General features: G+C 36.1%; 1 pseudogene; it reads right to left on the minus strand.

Moving 5' to 3' along the window:
• Window positions 1-1816: 1816 nt before the first annotated feature.
• Window positions 1817-19450, minus strand: part of LOC118833220 — a 673388-nt pseudogene continuing 655754 nt past the window's right edge.

The following is a 19450-nucleotide window of genomic DNA, read 5'->3' on the forward strand; positions in this document are numbered from 1 at the left end:
TAGGCCTAAGTGTCATGATAAGAGGTACTTCCAGGTAGGTGCAATTGTCATGGGCTACTGAAACATATTATTGCTTCAAAAATTAAGTTCTGAATTTACAATTCTTTAAAAGCTTTTGAGGTTCTTATGGCACAAGCTCACCAGCATGTAAGGAGCCAGATTATGCATGAGGGAAAGAAAATTATTTCAATGCAATAAAGCAAAACCTTACTTCATTGCCACCTACAAATTAGAGTTGTTTTTAAAATCAAAATCAAGAATTCTGCTTGCTGACAAATCCCAAAAATTAAATAAAGTGCTGAAACATCCACAAACTCTCTGGCAATGTATAATTTTTCACTCATTTCTGATAAGGAAGCAAAGCATAACATGAATGGTATTTTTACCCTTATATGACTTTAGGACTAAGAAAAACTGATATTGACTATGGGACTGAGGGGAAAAACAGAGTTTTCTCAGAGATGTTCTATAATTCTTATTCCTAAATAGAAATGAAATGTTTTGCAACATTTGAAAGTAAATATTAAATTAAATGACATTATATTTGTTATATATATAGTCTGTAACGGAAAACAACTAATGTTTTATTTCAAAATACACAGTGAGAATAATCAATCTGTACAGTAGCTTTGCTAGTCTTGGATACAGTGGTTTTAAGTGTCTCAACACCTTGACTTTTGGTTAAGAAAGGAAACATTTCTTTATTCTTTTCCATTAAAGAAATGCAAAAGATAAATCAAATTCTTCTAAAGTACTTACTTTAGTTGGCCTTAGTATTAGTATCATCTTTGTTAAACTAGAAATGACATACAAACCCTAATTTATACTGAGAAGTTACCAAATTCTAAGCACTGGGGTTTTGTATTCCTATGATTTCAAAATTCTAGACCCTATCTGGTGAATCTACAAATTGATGGAATATTCACTAACATATAAAAATACACTCTTCAGTATAACAGCAAATTATCCTAAATGTTGTTCAATAATATCTCATACAAAATCAACTAATATTTCTTAAGTGTCTGCTATGGGCCACATACCATGCTAAACCCTATAGAATACAACGAAAAAAAATGAACCATTTTTCTATCCTCAAGGAACTTACATTCAATTGTGGGAGCTACACATGCATAAAACTATGTGAAAATGAATATAATGTAACTTTTGGGGGAAGAAGGGGAAGGCAAAAATATCTGGGGGGAGAGAAGGGGAAAGACAGGAAAAGGCCATGTACAGAAGGCAATCCTTGAAGAATGGAAGTAACTAGGGATCCTGAGAGGTAGAGGTGAGGAAGAAGCACGTTCTAGGCATCAGGGGTAGCCAGGGAAATGGCATGGAGATAGAAAGATAGCAAGAAGTGAAGTTAGCCTAGGTGGGGAACCTGTGGCCTTGAGGCCACATGTGACCCTCTAGGTCCTGAAGGGTGGCCCTTTGACTAAATCCACCGGCATTTATTTACTTTATATTTATTCTGTTATCAGTCAACAAGTATTTATTAAGCACCTGCTGTGTGCTAGGTGCTATGCTAAGCACTGAAAATGTAAAGAAAGACAAAACATAGATAGTCCCTGTCCTCCAGGACCCCAGTCTAATAGGGGAAAGGATGCAGGCCAGGGAGTACAAACCAGATATAACCTGAGGCAAGTCATTACTCACCTTCTCTGGGTCTTAGTTCCTTCTTTTATAAAATGAGGCAGTTGGACTAGCTTATCTACAAGTTCTTCCCAGTTCTATGATTCTGACATTCTTAAAGACACTGTACTTACATGAGCTGATTAGAAAAATATTCCATTTACTTCCTAAGCAAAACCATATTTTAGAGGACAGAAATTACTCTAGTTTTTTTTATTTCATTGTCACCTTCCTCATTCAGATTAGTGGCCATGGTAGCACTATCACTGTCCTGTGCTCTTGGAAACTGGTCACCATGTTCATTACTTCCTTTGCTCAACTGTATCTTAATTTTCTCTAAGACCCTCAAACATGTCCTATCTTTTACTTCCTGTAATTCAGAAGATTATTATTAATACAACTTAACTGAAATTTTTAAATCTTCCTTCAAAAAATAACATTGGATTGATATCAAATTATGTGATCATATTCCCAAATGATATTCAATTTAACCAAATGCCTTAGCAGAGAAATAATTGTTTCTCAAAAGCAAAATCTAGTTCTATAGTACTCAGTTAAGAATTCTATTGGTTAAAAGGGAGCAACACATATCAATTCCTTAAGATAAACATTTTATTTTCCACATATATATTTATATTGCTCCAACAAGGGACATTTAATTTACTTACACACCTGAAGAATCTCATCCAATAACACAGTAAGTTCTTTTGCAGAACTGTCACTGAGTTCTAAGGAATTCAAGGCCTTTACATAAATGCAAATTTCTGGTGCACATGGACTTATTAAGATTTCATTGCAAATTTTTGTGGCTAAATTATCATGTACTGTTGAAGCCCAGAAAAGCAAAAGAAAAGTATATGTGAAAATCAGATGCATGTATGATTGACTTGACTGAGAAGCTCTCCCAAGGTCTAATCCAAATCTTTAACTGCCTGCTGAATATTGATTCGTTTGTTCTGCTATCACTCTAAAACCAGGGCTGTCCAACCTTAGGTTATCTTAGGGCTGCATTAAAATAAAATAATTATTCGAGGGCCTCACCCAGAATAAAAAATACTGTATACTAATAGAAAGTGGGGGAACACTCATCTTCAATGCGACAGGGGAAGGCACGAAGCATGAAAGCAAACACAAAACAACAAAACGACAACACAACAGTAAAAAGGTAAGTGCATCCTGACTAGTCTGCATCATACAGATGGAACGCATCCCACAGATTGATTAAAAATTCCGAGCGATATGTTCCATCCATAATACTGCTGAAAAACACCAAAGAAAATTAATGCCAATGAGATCATTTATTAGTGATGGAATTAAAAAATCTAATATATATTCCATGAAAATTATTATTTTATTTTTTTGCTCGTGAAAATTAAAACCCACAGGCAGGCTGCATGCGGCCCACGGGCCGTATTTTGGACAACTCTGCTCTAAAGTCAACATATCCTGATTTCCCATGTCAACAGCCATCTTGTTCTACCAACCACAAACTGGAACCTTTTGAGTCATTTTCCATACTTCTTTGCTTCCCTGACCCCTAGTATACAGTTAGTGACCAAGTCTTTCTTTATGATACCTTTATCCATTCCTTCATTGGTTATTCCTGTTTACATTAGTTCAGATTCTCATATCTCTTCTGGATTCTTCTAATGCCTTTCTAATTCCAATTTATTTTACACTGTGTAGGAAGATTAATTTCCCTAAAATATTTTTTATACCGTCACACTCTCCTCATCAACTTTTTTTCTGCTCATAAGATCAAGTCCAAATTCCTTGAGTAGGCATTTCGATAACCTCTACAATCTATCCCACTTAATTTTCCAATATCTCACATTATTCCCCCCAATTAATCCCAGCCAGGGTTTCAAAAAATACGTGCACATTCTTGCCTCTATTCCTTTGCATGTTTCCTTTTAGAATGTCCTTCTTCTGTCCATTTATGTGAGGAATAACCATCCTTCAAATATGAGACTGATTCCTATGCCTTCCTCCCAAAAATTTGCATTATCCATCTCAGCTGCAATGATCTCTCTCTCACTGCCTGAATTCCTACAGGACTTAACAGCATCACTTGTGTCTCACAAATCCTATACCACACCTTTTATAGCAGTTTCAGGTATAGATGTCACAAGCTACATTAATATAGGCACAATATCCAAAACAAGAGAAGTGACAAGCTAGTACTGTGCACGAGTCACACCTGGAAGAATGTACTCTGTTTTGGCCTTTCCATTCTAGGAAGAGCAGTGAAGGTGGGCCCAGAGGAGGGCAACCAGGATGACAAAGGAATCAGAAAGCATCCCAGAAAAGGATGAGTTTTAGAACTAGGAGTGTTTAGGTAGCAAAAGAGAAAATGTAGGGAGGAATTGACTGCTACTTTCAGTTATCTGAAAAGCTGTTCTATGGAAGAGGGAGAGATACTTGTTTTGCTTGGTCTTGGGACTGAAGTAGGAGCAATAAGTGGAAGTTGAAGGGGAGCATATTTCAGTTCAATTTAATGAAAAATTCCTAACAACTACAGCTATCAAAGACTGAACTGACTCCTTTAGGAAGTAAGTCTTCCATTTGTAAAGGGGCAAGGTAAAGGTTTTATAGAGTGACCTTTCAGGTCTTTTCAAGTCTGAGAATCTATCATTATTATCTCCTCATAAATTTAGTACCCAGTGACAACTGGCACAATGCCTTACACACAGCAGGCACTCAATAAAGATTTGATTACTTAACTGAGCTGTGTGAATTCTTTATTTCACCTTAACCACTTGACATTTCACATCTGAATTTCTATGTATCATGGTAACTATAAAAGTCTCTAACAGATTTTGTCCAACTTTGGAACTCTTAAGCTGAATTTACAAATCAGTGTGGCAGAGTGAAAAGATCATTGGACTTAAAGTCAGAAGCACTAGATTTAATTCTTGGCTCTGTGACCTTGGGGAAAAGTCATTTTACCGCTAGATGCCTCAGTTTTCTCATCTATAAAATGACTAAAAAATTATCTTGCTTATATGGTTGCTGTGCAGGTGCTCGGTAATGTCACCTCTAATCCTCAAACAGAACAGCCATCAGCAAGAGTCTTCAAAAGGCCTGTATTTTATGATACTAGTTCTATGTTCCTGAAGGGCAAGATCTGTGACCTTCTTTACTTGTTATCCCCTCAAAGGACTCAATGTAACAAACGAAAGTGACTGCTAGCAAACATCTGAACGTAATTTCTTCAGGGAGTTCACATGGAGCCAGAGGCAAACTCGATTCAATTCTGTGTCTTGACCATAAGGGCCGAGCCTCTAAAGTGCATCATAACCAGAACAGGTATACCTTGATTAGTGTATCAGTTACCAACCTTCTCCCTCTGTGTTAATATATTTACCTGGTAGTCCTGGGAATTTCTGGCTTGAGGATTCAATCCACTTGGTCTTGTCAAGTCTACAAGTAGTTCAGCTACATTAGCAATATCTATTTCAGCTAAAGGAGGAGATGCAGGCACATTAAGCAGTGTTTTCAGAGTTAGGAAAAAGTGTCTTCAAAGCACTCCTGATTAGTCCTGTTTTAAAAAGTTACGAGGCATTATTAAAATATGAAATTCAAGTTTTTAGTAACAGAAGAAAACCAAATGAAATGAACAAATATTACCTATAAAGTTCACTCAAGTAATGTATAGATTAGTCTGACATTATCTAAACATCTTGGGTAGGGTCATTTTATCTGAGCCCACCACCCCTCAATAAAAGTGAACAGCTTAGTTGAAATTGATAGGGTGTTATGGATCACACAAAATAGAACGGTGCAGCACAATGAGGAGAACAAAGTTTGGAACCTTTAGTTGGATCTCAGCTCTATAGTTTACTGCCTGAGTAACTTCAGGCAAGCTCTTAACCTCTCTGAGACTATTTTCTCATCTTTACAGTGAACATTTTGGATCAATCTCCAAAGTCATTTTTTTTCTTTTTTAGAAATTTATTTAGTATTTTATTTTTTCCCTAGTTACATATAACAACACTTTTTAACATTCATTTTTAAAACTTTGAGTTCCAAATTTTCTCCCTTCCTCCCTCCCCACCCTCCTCATTGAGAAGGCAAACAATTTGATATAGTTATACATGCAGAGTTATGCCAAACAGTTCCGTAATAGTCATATTGTGAAAGAAACATTAACAAAAAAAATTCAAGAAAAATTAAGTAAAAAAAAAAGTATGCTCCAATCTGCATTCAGACACCATCTTTTTTTTCTTTTGGGGTAGATAGCATTTTTCATCATAAGTCCTTCAGAGTTGTCTTGGATTGTTGTATTGCTGAGAATAGCTAAGTCATTCACATCTGATTACCCTACAGTATTGCTGTTACGTTATACACAGTCCATTTCACTTTGTATCAGCTCATATAAATCTTTCCAGGTTTCTCTGAGAGCATCCTGCTCTTCATTTCCTATAGTACAACAGTATCTGAAAGTAATTTTTTTTCTTTTTATTAATTACAATGTCATTTTTAGAATCCAAATCTTATTACTCTTAAATCTTATATAAGTGTGGTCTGAATTTAACTATCTTCAATGAAGGGAGAAAAATTAAATGAGAAATTGCTCCCAAAAGTTTACAAAAATATTTTTCTAACAGACTAGTAGAAGGAATTTTAAAAAAAGGAAAAACAATTATGATCATGTTTGTCATTAATGTAGATGGCAACTACTTATACAAAATAACAATCACTGAAATATTTTTTTTAATTCCTTCTCTCCTAAACATGGTTTTTGTGGTGTGTTTTTTTGACCAGGTCTCCCTCTCCTAGACAAGCAGGAAGTGCTGAAGCTGCTAATGGATCCACTGCTAATTACCCTAGGAGTTTCTGACCTAATCCATTTCCAAACTAGACCAATTTGCCCCTCTTTAGGAATAATAGCACTTAACTCCTAGGTGGTTGTCAGAGCAAAACATGGTCATATATGTAAATTGTAAATATATATTAGCTATTAATATTTAAATAATGAATCTAATGATTTTGGTATATAAAGAGGAGGTGTTTTGTTTTTAAAAGAGCTTATGTCACCTTTTTGCTCTGCAAAAATAAGTGCTTATTAATAATCAACAAACAAATAAGCAAAATGGGGCAGCTAGGTGGTGTAGTGAGTAGAGCACTGGCCCTGGAATCAGGAGGACCTGAGTTCAAGTCTGCCCTCAGACACTTGACACACTTACTAGCTGTGTCACCTTGGGCAAGTCACTTAACCCCAATTGCCCTGCCTTACCCTCCCCCAAAACAATAATAAGCAAAATGGGATCTTGTATTTTCTACTTCCTTCAGGAGACTAAGATAGCAAAGATGTCCTCTAGTGTTGTAAATAGCTTGGGAAAGCCTCCTTGGTCCCTGCTAACTCAGCAAGAATACCCTTAATTCATGTACAGATGATTCAAACATCTTGATTGATATTCTCCCTGAATTCCCCCCTCCCCCCATATCTTTGCTACCATCCCCTCTTTCAGATACTTTTCACACTGATCCTTTGATGCCTTCAAAATTGTTGCTCCAACAAAGATGTCTTCTCCTTGGTCTAATCTAGCTACTTTTCCCATCTTTGTTCTCTTTAACGCCACATCTACCTCCCTTATAAAAACACCTTTGACCATGATGTAGGGGTTCAAGTGTGCTGGTTCCATGATGGAGAATATGATTTGATATAATACTTTTTATAAATATTTTTCTTTTTTTAGTATGTTTTCTAAGTTCCACCTTTTTTTGTCCTTAAATGCATTGGGATAACTTTGTTTGACTAGTCTTGCCAAGCTTTCTTTAAATGGGTTTTAGCAAAATGTTAAACAGGAAAAATTAATATCTAGGAAAAACATTCAAATTCTTATTGAGCTATTTTAAGACTTCTGACTTAAAATTTCTAACTTATTTCATTTAGTGATAATTTTTATTGAGAGCATATATTTAATTTTGTAAGGGAAATGAGGACTTATTTCACAGAGATTGACTAAAACAGCCTCTGCTGAAATGTACTTATTCTATAAAGTTAGCAATAATTAAGTGCTTGTAGTATCCTCTTTCTTTTCCCTCATCTTGCTCACAATTCAAATGATGAATTAAATCACTGTTTAAATTACATTTTAATATATTCATTTGATTCAAATACCTGTTTGCACAAGCAAATATGGGGAAGAACATCTCTAGACAATGTCGCAGTTGAACATCCTCTTCAGTCACAGGATTGTACCACTGTAAGGGATGGATGGAACTACTCAGGGGCCATTGTAGGACTGCCTTAACTGAGCTGGAACTAATGGTGCCTTGAGGAAGGGCCTCCACCCTTGTTTGTCCCTTCTTTGTCTTCCTGGACGTGAGAGCAGGCGAACAGCACAAATGGTGCACGAGCACGGAAAAGCATGTGGATTGGGTCAAGGAATAATGACCTTTAAAGAGTATGGTGCATAGAAGTACTTCTGCTTTTGAACATGAATAGCTAGCCCTATGAAATGAAGCTGCCTTCCCCTAATAAATCGGAGTTGCTTCCACCTTGCCTCCTGCCTCATTCATTGCATACCGAGACCTGTCCTTGCTGGTCAAGGACCCCAACACAGACAGGAACATACCACAACAAGACAAGATGAGAAAGAAGCCTGCTACTAACTAATCATCCAGAGAACATCAGTTTGGTGAGACCTTCTGCAGCAGCTGTGTGGAGCTCAGAAATCTGAAACAAATTTGGATAATGACAGAAAGGATATTTTTGAAATTATTTCTTACTTCTAAAATAGACAAGGAGTCATCTCTGACATTGTTACTGTCTAAAGATAATGTTCAATATCCACCTACCTACGCAGTTCTTTAAAAGAACATGCTACGGGAATTGAAGTGTGAAAAAGGGCACAGAAGATAAATTTCACTCATTTCATAATTTAACCTTGGATCAGCTGTGTATAATCTGGGAGGTCCAGAGTCAGGGTTTACAAAGTGCTTTCTTCATACCACTCCTATGAAGAACATCGGTATTCCTATTTTTAAAATGAAGAAATTGTTTCCAAACTTTGCAATAGCTTTTTGGCAGCTCTCAAAGTCATTTGGAAAATGAATTCATATATGAATATCTATCCAAACTATACTGACAAAGACAATATTTATAGGTGTATAAATTATGAAAAATTGTGGAATGACTATATATATATATATATATATATATATATATATATATATATATATATATATATATATCTCCTAAGAATTTTCAGTTTCCTACTTTAGAATACAACTAAATTCTAGATCCTAGATTCTTTTGAGTTGAAACTGATGTCAGAAGCCACCTAGTATAGCTCAAACCATTTTTAGTATAGGAAGCCTTTGGTGCTTTAGTCTTTAGATTTCATACATCTCTGCACTCTAACTTGTGCACTAAAGAGTTTTTCTTTTCAATATCATGAAGCTGCTTTTTCACTGGAGAAGCTGTTTTTTTTAGTCTTAGCATAGAAGACATAAAACCACTAAACTAGCAGGCCTTCTAGCAAGGTTTGACAGACAAGGGGTCTAGGCAGCATGTGGTTGTAGGGCAAAGAGTGCTGGATTTGGATAAAGAGGACGGTGGTTATTGATTATGCTACCTACTATGTGACTTTGGGCAACTTCTTTGGGGCTTCTTTCCTCATCTATAAAATGAAGGGGTTGTGTAGGGAGTTAGTGCCGACCCCGGGGCTGCTCGGACCCTAGCGCTTGGCCTGTTTCCTGGGTAATACCAGACAGGCTTAGTAGGAGTTGGAACAGTAGGCGCCCGGAGGAAAGACTTCGGTCCCTAGCAGCCCCCCTAGCAGCCCCCCTCCTGCTCTGATAGCCATCCTTTCTCATGCAGGACTGGCCACTACCTAATGCTCTTGAACCAGTGCCTAACACAAACATGCTTTAATTAATGGGAACTTCTTTGATACTTTACAAGGGCATCCTGCCCCGTGCCTCACATAGCTCATACAGCTCTGATATCAGCTGGCTACATGCCTGAGCCTTCCCATGCCTCCATAGATACTGTAGGACAGCACCCCGTTCTGGTCCCATACTCCTATGGAAACCACCTTACCACAACCCTAGTTTTCCCATACGCTTGTAGGCAATATAGTTTATAATAATCCAGATTCTTCCCACCAGATATTGCTACTTACATCTAAGCACATCTCTTTTTTCCCATGCCTTCATCCCCTTGAACACCTGCTTCTGCTTACGTAGTACAAAACACTATAAATGTGGATAATGGCTTCCAATAAATTGGAGTTATAACCATCATTGCTCCCGCCTCATCATTGCATACCGAGATAGGGCAACTTGCTGGTCAAGACCCTAGCAGGGTTGGACTAGGTGACTTGTGTTATCTTCAACCTCTAAATCTGTGATCCTATGAATGACTCTTCAGCTTGTCTTAACAGTTCTCCTTGTCAAGCAACCAAATCAAAAAGCATTTATTAAGTGTTTACCACATGCCAGACACTGTGCTACATGATGGAGGATTCAAAGAAAAAAAGTCAAACAGTCTCTATCTCAAAAATCTGACATTCTTGAGAGAGACATGGACTTACAGAAGTATATCATAACATATACGAGATAAATACAAGTTAGTTTAGGGAAAAGGTTAGAAGTACAGGGGATTAGGAAAGGTTTCATGTAGAGTGTGAGGCTTGAGGGAGGTCTTTTTTTTGAGGGCGGAAGGCAGGGAAATTGGGGTAAGTGACTTTCCCAAGGTCACACAGCTAGTAAGTGTGTCAAGTGTTTGAGGCTGGATTTGAATTCAGGTCCTCCTGACTCCAGGGCCAGTGCTCTACTCACTGCACCACCTAGCTGCCCAAGGTATAAGTCTTTAAAGAGAAGTTGAAGGAAAGAGCTAGAGGAAATGAATGATGGTCAAGTTCAGTCACTGCATTTTGCAGAATGGGTCAATGACGTGTTCTGAGTCTCTGCTGGTCACAGTGTCAGAGGTGACACTTGAATCCAGGCCTTTCTAATACACCATGTTGCTTTCTTATAATATCTTTTGGGCAAGATCAGTCTCCACTAATCAGTTCTACAGCCTTTGTTGCTTCCCCAAAAAGAGGGTTGGAAAATGTAGCTAAAGTTAACTGAGGCTCTAGCCTGCTTGGACTTCACCAGGGCTATGCCGAGTACTCAGGAAGACTGTGTCAGTGACAAGGGTCCCTACCCTCAAAGAGCTTACAGTAGAAAGTATTCAAAACCCATTTCCCCCCCTTAGTTCCAAATAATTTAATTTTTTCAGTCTACAGTGTTCACTGTTATATTAGGTATGGAAATTATTTTGTGTTTATTTTGTACATATTTACTCTCTATATACCTATGTTCATGTTATTTTTGCCCAGTCAATAAGCACCTTGAGTTTAGGAATGGTTTCACTTTTATTTTTTAATTCCCCAGTACCTAACACAATATCTTGCATGTAGGAGGTTTTAAATAAATGCTTGCTAAATTAATAAATGACCATATAATATAATCCTTTGGAAGAGATATTACCAAATCAATCTGAATTTTGTTGAAATTCCTCTTGGAAGAGAAGAAGAACAAAATGTTTCACCTTCTGTACTTAGTAGTATGAAGTCATTAATGTGAATAAGCCGTGCAATCAATAAGTACTTCTTAAGTGCTTGCAATGTGTTCAACTCTTTACTAGGTTTGAGGGAGATCTAAGACCATCTGACATAACTGCTGTCCTTCAAAAGCTTATAATTCTTCTGGGGGAGATGAGACCAATGCACACATGCCCAAAACGATTTACGAACAATGAGGTGATCAGAAATGTTTCCAAAGCAATTTAAATATCTAAAATATGGAAGAAACACTGGCTGTGTCCCCAAATTGTCAAGTTACATTAACGAAAAGCAAGAGAAAGGGAAATAAAGAAATCCCTAAGTAGCATTCATTCCTCTGAATATTAGAGCACAAAAATATTAGGGGGAAATATCAATATTTGGTTTAAAAGACACCATGCAATGCAGGAAATATACATGATACTCAGAGTCCATGTATAAATGTAAACAAAAAATAACAATACTTTCTAAGGATGTTTCATAACAGGCTGACAATTGTTCCTTACCTCACTGTCTAAAAAACCAGCCAGAAGCTTCAGGATGTTCTTAGGAGAGGCAGTCTCTTCTTCCACAGCTTTTATTTTTAGCTCATGGACAGGATCACTGCATTCAGTTATCTCTGCTTCTCCACTCTCAAGGTCCTTGACTTTTTTGGATTTAAGTGGCTCAGTCCCAAACAACAACAGCTGGTCCAAAACTGCCTTGAGAGCACTTATTTTTATTGTGACATCACCCATTTGCAAAACCTAAGTCGAAGCAAAGGAAGAGGAATGTACTTCTGTCAAATAACTCTGATGATATTTTAATTTGCACTTCAACAGAAGAAGTCTATTGGGGTATCTCAAAATAGAGAATGGATGTACCCTGAAAATTCAATTCAAACAAATACTGACTAAGCAATTGTGGCATACAATATACCAGGTGATGAGATTTTTTTAAACCACATCTGCAGTTTCATCCACATAGAGAACTCAAGGTGAGGAGAAACCTGGCAGGAGAGTTGGCCAGGTTAGGGCTAGTAGTAATGGAGCACACAAGCATACAAGTAATTATGATACAACAGAGGGTGCAATTGGGGCAAAGACAAGATGAAAATAATGAGCTCTAGGAAAACTTGAGGAGGGGGAGATAACTGGCGGGAAGGGAGGCGCAGAAAAAAGAGGAGAATTAGTGAAGTCTTCACAGAGCAGGTGGCATCCAAGAGGCTTTGAAGAAAGAGAAGGCTTTGACAAGTAGAGATAAGCAGACACTCCAGGAAAAGGAAAAGGACTGTACTAAAGAATGGAATTAATAAGTAGGAGAATATCACCAGGGAATAGCTACAACTTCAGTTTGGCTAGACTATAGAGTACCTGAAGACAACGAACACGAAATCAAGCTGAAAAGTGTAAGGTACAACCAAATTATAGAAAGTTTTAAATATGCCAAGCTAAGAAGTTTGCATTAAATAATATGTACTGAAAGTTTCTGAGTAGGGAATTAATATGGTCAGCCCTGAGAATTAAAGATAATCATAAAAGAACTGTGGCAGTTGTGTAAAGGATGGATTGAGGAGGAGAGAGATAGTAGTTGGGATACTATAACAGTTAAAATGTGATGATTATATGATCCAGGGTGCAAACAGCTGGAGCAGAGAAATAAGAGACAAAAGTTATTTTGGAGGTAGAATCAACAGTACCTGGCAAATGACTGGGTAGGGTACTGAGGGATGAGGAAGAATGAAACGTCATGATATCAAGAATCAGGGTGTTAGATGATCGATAGGATAGAAATATGACTGATATATTTCAAGAAGCTAGAAGAGAGGTAACTTAGGGGAAAAGAAGCCCAATTCCCTTTTGAACATGCTGAGTTTGAGGAGTTGGTAGGACACAGAGGCAGAGATATCCAATAATCGGGACAGAATCAGAGAAGAAAGGGACTTCTCAGCTACTACCTATGAGTACCTCACTATAATATTCTCTATGACATCCTGAACGAGTGGTTACCCAGCTTGAAAAATTCAAGTGAAGGAAGCCTTCTATCTCATAAGGCTATCCATTAAACTTCTTCATATTTCTAATTACTGGGAAACTTTCATTCAACAAATCGAAATCAGTCTCTATATTTTCTACTCAGTACTTGAGGGCTTGGCCCTCTGAGGGCAAGCAGAAAAAGTTTAGTCCTTCTTCTATATGACAGTCCTCCAAATATTTAAAGATAAGAAATGTTCCACGTCCACCTATGTCTCCTTTTCCAGGACAAACATTCAAAATTACTTCTAGTGCTCTTTGTAATAGTATGAGAAGAAAAAGAGATAAGTCTGTCATGTGCTGAAAGCAAAGGATCAGAGGACAACAGCCAAGTACCATACTACTACCCAGAGAATATTAATAGACTTAGAGAAGCAGGACATAAGTGCGTTGGGTAGAACCTCTGTGGAAGATTTATGGAATTTATGAAGTCAAGAAATGCACAAGATGAGAAAAGTCAGGAATACCCATATCAATGACATCACGGATCCAGTGGATTATTGAAGTATTATAGATGACTATCTATCAGGAACACAAGAAGTATTAACAGAAAAATTAAAGCTACCTGTTAAGAGCCACTGATGATAAAATCTAAGAAAAATCATTTATAAAATGACCAAAAGACAAAATAGGACATCACAGCTCACTTTCCATGAATCCGATTTATGCAGATCTTTAAGAACATACATCCTGTGTAACTTTCTGAAGATAAGAATTGTAAAAGATCAACCATATCCTAGAGCATATAATTGTGATAATATATCTAGCTCTAAATTCCAAAAACAGTGCAACTTCAATAACTGGACTTCTTTAACTCCCCTCATTCCTACTTGGCCAGCAACTGTTCTAGATAATGGAAATAGCATCAAAGTGAAACAATAATCATCTGACAAAAGTGGACATAGATTTGTGAAATCAATTCTGGTTACCACAATCTGAGAAAGACAGTGGATCTGTTTTTAAAACCTAAAGGAAGCACAGATTTCCTCATTCTAATGAAAGCCCTGAAACTATGGAGGTGGGGGTGGGGGGGGTGGGGTGGAGGGGTATGAGGGGGGAGGGCCACGCAGGGAAGGCAAGTGCTTGGCATGAACAGAAGCCAAACTAAAGAATATCTACTTAGTATGATTAGGATAGATACACATTTCCATCCCAAAAGAGCATAAATGAAATCCTATCAAAAATTAAAATCTACCTGCAATAACATTGCAAAATGTTCACTGGCGAAATCTTGGTTCTGCAGACCACAACAACTTAAGTATAAAACAGCCATATTTATCACTTCAGCATAAATACTTGTTATTCCAGGAAGAATCTAAAACAAAGCATTAGAAATTAAATCAACTGAGATGAATGTAATGAATCTTCAGCATATAATAATCACTTGAAAACATGTATAAGATTATAATTCAATATAAATTCATAAACACTTTAAAATAATAATCAAACTGACCTAAATTGGCTTCTTTATAAAATAATATTTTCCTTTAGGCACTGTTATACTGAGCAGTCCATAGGCTTCACCAGCTTGCCAAAAGGGTCCATGATACAAGAAGGGTTAAGACCCCCATTTTATAGATGTGATCATTTCATAAATAGGTAATAAACCCCCTTTGAATGGGACTTAAGATTAAACCAATAAATATACTCTAATCTGTGATAAAGTTCTTTTGCACTGTCATCCCTAATCTGTTTTAACATCTTCAGCTCTTACTGTGCAAGACTAAATATATTTTACATTCATTTCTAACTTAAAAGACACTCCCCTCCCCCAAATCACTGGTTTTCATAGCTAACATTTTGCACGGGACACATTTTACACGCATAAAAATATTAACAACTCCCATACTTTTCAATACTAAATAATATACTGCTTGAAAAGGGGTGGCAACTACACTTTAGAAACTGAAAAACTCTAGATTTCCAAATCTATTTTTGCCCTACTAATAATCAATTTTCTAACATATTTTTAAAAGTAGTTGAAACAATTTTAATCTGTCTTTCCACAGCCCTTGATTGAATGTAATTTTTATTGTATCATGACCTGAAAAGGATCCATTTAATATTTCTGCTTTTCTGCACTTGGTTGTGAGATTTTTATGCCCAAATACATGGTTAATTTTTGTGTAAGTGCCATGTACCAGTATAAAAACGGTTCATATCTTTCTATTCCCATTCAATTTTCTCCAGAGGTCTATAATATCTAACTTTTCTAAAATTCTATTCAACTCCTTAACTTCTTTCTTCTTTATTTTTTGGTTAAATTTACCTAGTGCTAAGAGGAAAAAACTGAGGTCCCCCACTAGCATAGTTTTACTGTCAATTTCCTTCTATAACTCAATCAACTTCTCCTTCAAAAATTTAGATGCTATACTATTTGGGTGCATATATTTTTAGTATTCTTATTGCTTCATTGTCTATGGTATTTTTTAATGAGATATAGTTTCCTTCCTTATCTCTTTTAATTAGCTCTATTTTTGCTTTTGCTTTTTCTTGGATCATGATTGCTACAAGCATAAGACATTCTACTCCAGCCCCTTACCTTTACTCTGTGTATATCTTTGTGTTTCAAATGTGTTTCTTGTAAACAGCATATTGTAGGATTCTAGTTTTTGATCCACTATGCTATCCACTTCCGTTTTATGGGTAAGCACATCCAACTCACATTTATAATTACAATAACTAATTGTTATCCTATTTTTCCGTTTTCCTCCCTCTTTCCCTCCTTTTACCTTTTCCCTCCTCACAAGTGTTATTTTTTCTAACAACCACCTCCTCCAATTTGCACTTTCTTCTATCATTCCCCACCCCACCCCCACACCCCCATCCCACACACTTCTTATTTCCCTACTGGAAGAGAGATTTCTATATCCAACTGAGTGTTTATGTTACTCCCTCTTTGAGCTAATTCTGATGAGAAGGTTCAAGCTATTTGAAAAAATTGCTGGGAAAATTAGAAAAAAGTATAGCAGAAACTAGGTATAGATCGGTATCTCACACCATATACCTGCGCCCAGACTACACTGCTACCTCTGTGCACCAGATCTTTCCTGTAGACCTTCTAAGTTGTCTTGAGCCAGAAATTGTTTCACTTTGTCCTTTTGTGGATTATGCTGCTCCAAAACTCATTTTGAGTCACTATTGTAATGTTTTAGAGGAGTTTGGGAGATAGCTCGAGCATCTCTTTGCCTATTCCCCACCATCTTGGCTCTGTACCCCTGGTGGTGAAGGTTGGGTGGGGGTAGGGGCGTGGGATGTAACACTTGAACCTCACATCCAAATTGATTCAAAGAGGGAAAATATATGTAGACACTGAATTGGTAATAGAAATCTATCTTACTCAAGGAATTTGGAGGGGAAGGGGATAAAAGAAAGGTAGGATATTAAAAGATAAACAACAGTGGTCAAAAGCAAAAGAGACTTTAAAGGAGGAACAGGATAAAAGGAGAAAGAGAATAAAAAGAAGAAAACAGTGGAGGGAAATGCACAGTTAGTGACCATAACTGAACATGAACAGGATAAGTTTACCCATAAAATAGAAGTGGATAGTAGAATGGATTAGAAACCAGAATCCAACAATATGCTGTCTACAGGAAACACATTTGAAATAAAGAGACATAAGCAGAGATAAAATAAGATTCTAGAGCAGAATCTATCATACTTCAGCTAAAGTTAAAAAAAGGCAGGGGTGGCAATCATTATCTCGGACAAAACAAGCAAAAATAGATCTAGTTAAAAGGGATAAAGCAAGGAAACTACATCTTGCTAAAATGAACCATAGAAAAATGAAATAATATCAATACTAAACATATATGCACCAAATAGTATAAAACTAAAATTCCCAAAAGAAAAGTTAAATGAATTACAGGAAGAAATAGAGAATAAAACTACACTGGTGGGGAAGCTCAACCTTCTCTCTCAGACCTACATAAAATACATAGGAAAGAAGGCAAGGAGATGAATATAATCTTAGAAAAGTTAGATACGATAGACTTCTGCAGAAAACTGAATGGGAATACAAAGGAGTTTCTCAGCTGTACATGGCCTCTTCACAAACTTTAACCATGTAGTAGGACATAAAACCTTACAACCGTACACAAAAAAGCAAAAATGTTAAATGCACACCTTTCAAACCAAAATGCAATAAAAATTACATTTAACAAAGGGCCATGGAAGCATAGATTAAAAGTTAATTGGAAACTAAATAATCTAATCCTAAAGAATGAGTGGGTCAAAGAGCAAACAATCAATAATTTAATTAACTGAGAATGGCAACAATGATGCAACATTCCAAAATTTGTGAGATACAGCCAAAACAGTCCTCAGGGGAAGATGTATATCTCTTAGTGTGTACATCAGTAAAATAGAGAAAGAGAAGATCAATGAATTAATTGGGTATGCAACTAAAAAAATACTATAATAAGAACAAATTAAAACCCACAATTAAACCCCAAAATAGAATTCCTGAAAATCAAACGATTAATAAAATTCAAAATGAAAAAAAAACTCACTGAACTAATAAATAAACCTAGGAGCTAATATTATGGAAAACAAACAATAAAACAGATAAACCATTGGTTAATTTGATTTAAAAGAAAAGAAAACCAAATTACTATTATCAAAAATGAAAACGGTGAATGCCCCACCAATGAAGATGAAACTAAAGCAATTATTAGGAATTGTTTTGATCAATTACATACCAGTAAAAATGACAATCTAAGTGGAGTGAATGAATATTTACAAAAATATAAACGTTCCAAATTGACAGAAGAGAAAACAGATACTTAAATAACATTATCTTAGAAAAAGAAAAACTCCTTATGACCAAATGGATTTGCAAGTGAATTTTACCAAACATTTAAGGAATGATTAATCCCAGTACTATAGAAGCTATTTGAAAAAAAAAATAAGTAAAGGAGTCCTATCAAACTCCTTTTATGATACAAATAAGATACCTAAACCAAGGAAAGCAAAAACAGAGGAAGAAAACTATAGACCAATTTCTTTACTGAATATCAGTGCAAAAATTTTAAATAAAATACTAGCAAGGAGATTATAGCAATATATCACAAAGATCATACATTGTGAATAGATGGGACTTACAATAGGAATGCAGGGCTGGTTCAATATTAGGAAAACTATCAGTATAATTGATTATTAATGACAAAAAATCACTTTTATATCAATAGATACATGAAAATCCCCTAACAAAATACAACTCCCAGTCCTATTAAAAACACTAGAAAGCATAGGAATCAGTGGAGCCTTTCCTACAGTGAAAAATAATATCAATCTGAAACAAAAAGCAAGCATTATCTGTAATGGGGATAAACTTGAGACATTCCCAGTAAGATCCTGGGTGAAGCAAGGATGGCCATTATCACCACTATTATTCAATATTGTACTAGAAACGCTAGATATAGCAATAAGAGAAGAAAAGAAATTGAAGGAATAAAAATAGCCAATGGGGAAACAAAACTATCACTCTTTGCAGGTGATATGATGGTATCATTGGAGAATATGAGAATCTACAAAAAACCCCAGCTGAAACAATTGGCAACTTCAGCAAAGCTGCACGATATAAAATAGACCAACATAAATCATTAGCATTTCAATATATTACCAAGAAATTCCAGCAGGAAAAGAGAAAGAAATTTCATTTAAAATAGCAACAGAGAATATAAAATACTTGGGAGTCTATCTGCCAAGACAAACCCAGAGACTATATTTACACAATTACAAAACACTTTTCCACAAATAAAGACATATCTAAACCATTGGAGAAATATTAATTGATCATGGGGAGGCAGTGCCATCATAATAAAAATGACAATTCTACCTAAGTTAATTTACTCATTAAGTGCCATATCAAACTACCAAAGAATTATTTTATAGAGTTAGAAAAAATAGTAATAAAATTCATCTGGAAGAAAAAAAATCAAGAATATCAAGAGAATTGATGAAAAAAAAATCATGAAGGAAGACAGTCCAGCAGTTCCAGATTTCAAACTATATTACAAAGCAGTAATCATCAAAACAATCCGGTACTGCCTAAGAAATAGAGTTGTGGATCAGTGGAATAGAGCAGGTATATAATACATGGTAGTAAATGATACTTGATAAACCCAAAGATGGGGTAGGAGCTCAACGTCTGACAAAAAATTGCCAGGAAAAACAAGAAAGCTCTTAGGCAGAAACTAGGCACAGATCAACATCTCATACTGTAAACCAAGATGGCATCAA

This window comes from Trichosurus vulpecula (genome assembly GCF_011100635.1).
Source record: "Trichosurus vulpecula isolate mTriVul1 chromosome X unlocalized genomic scaffold, mTriVul1.pri SUPER_X_unloc_4, whole genome shotgun sequence".
Classification (NCBI taxonomy): Eukaryota; Metazoa; Chordata; class Mammalia; order Diprotodontia; family Phalangeridae; genus Trichosurus; species Trichosurus vulpecula.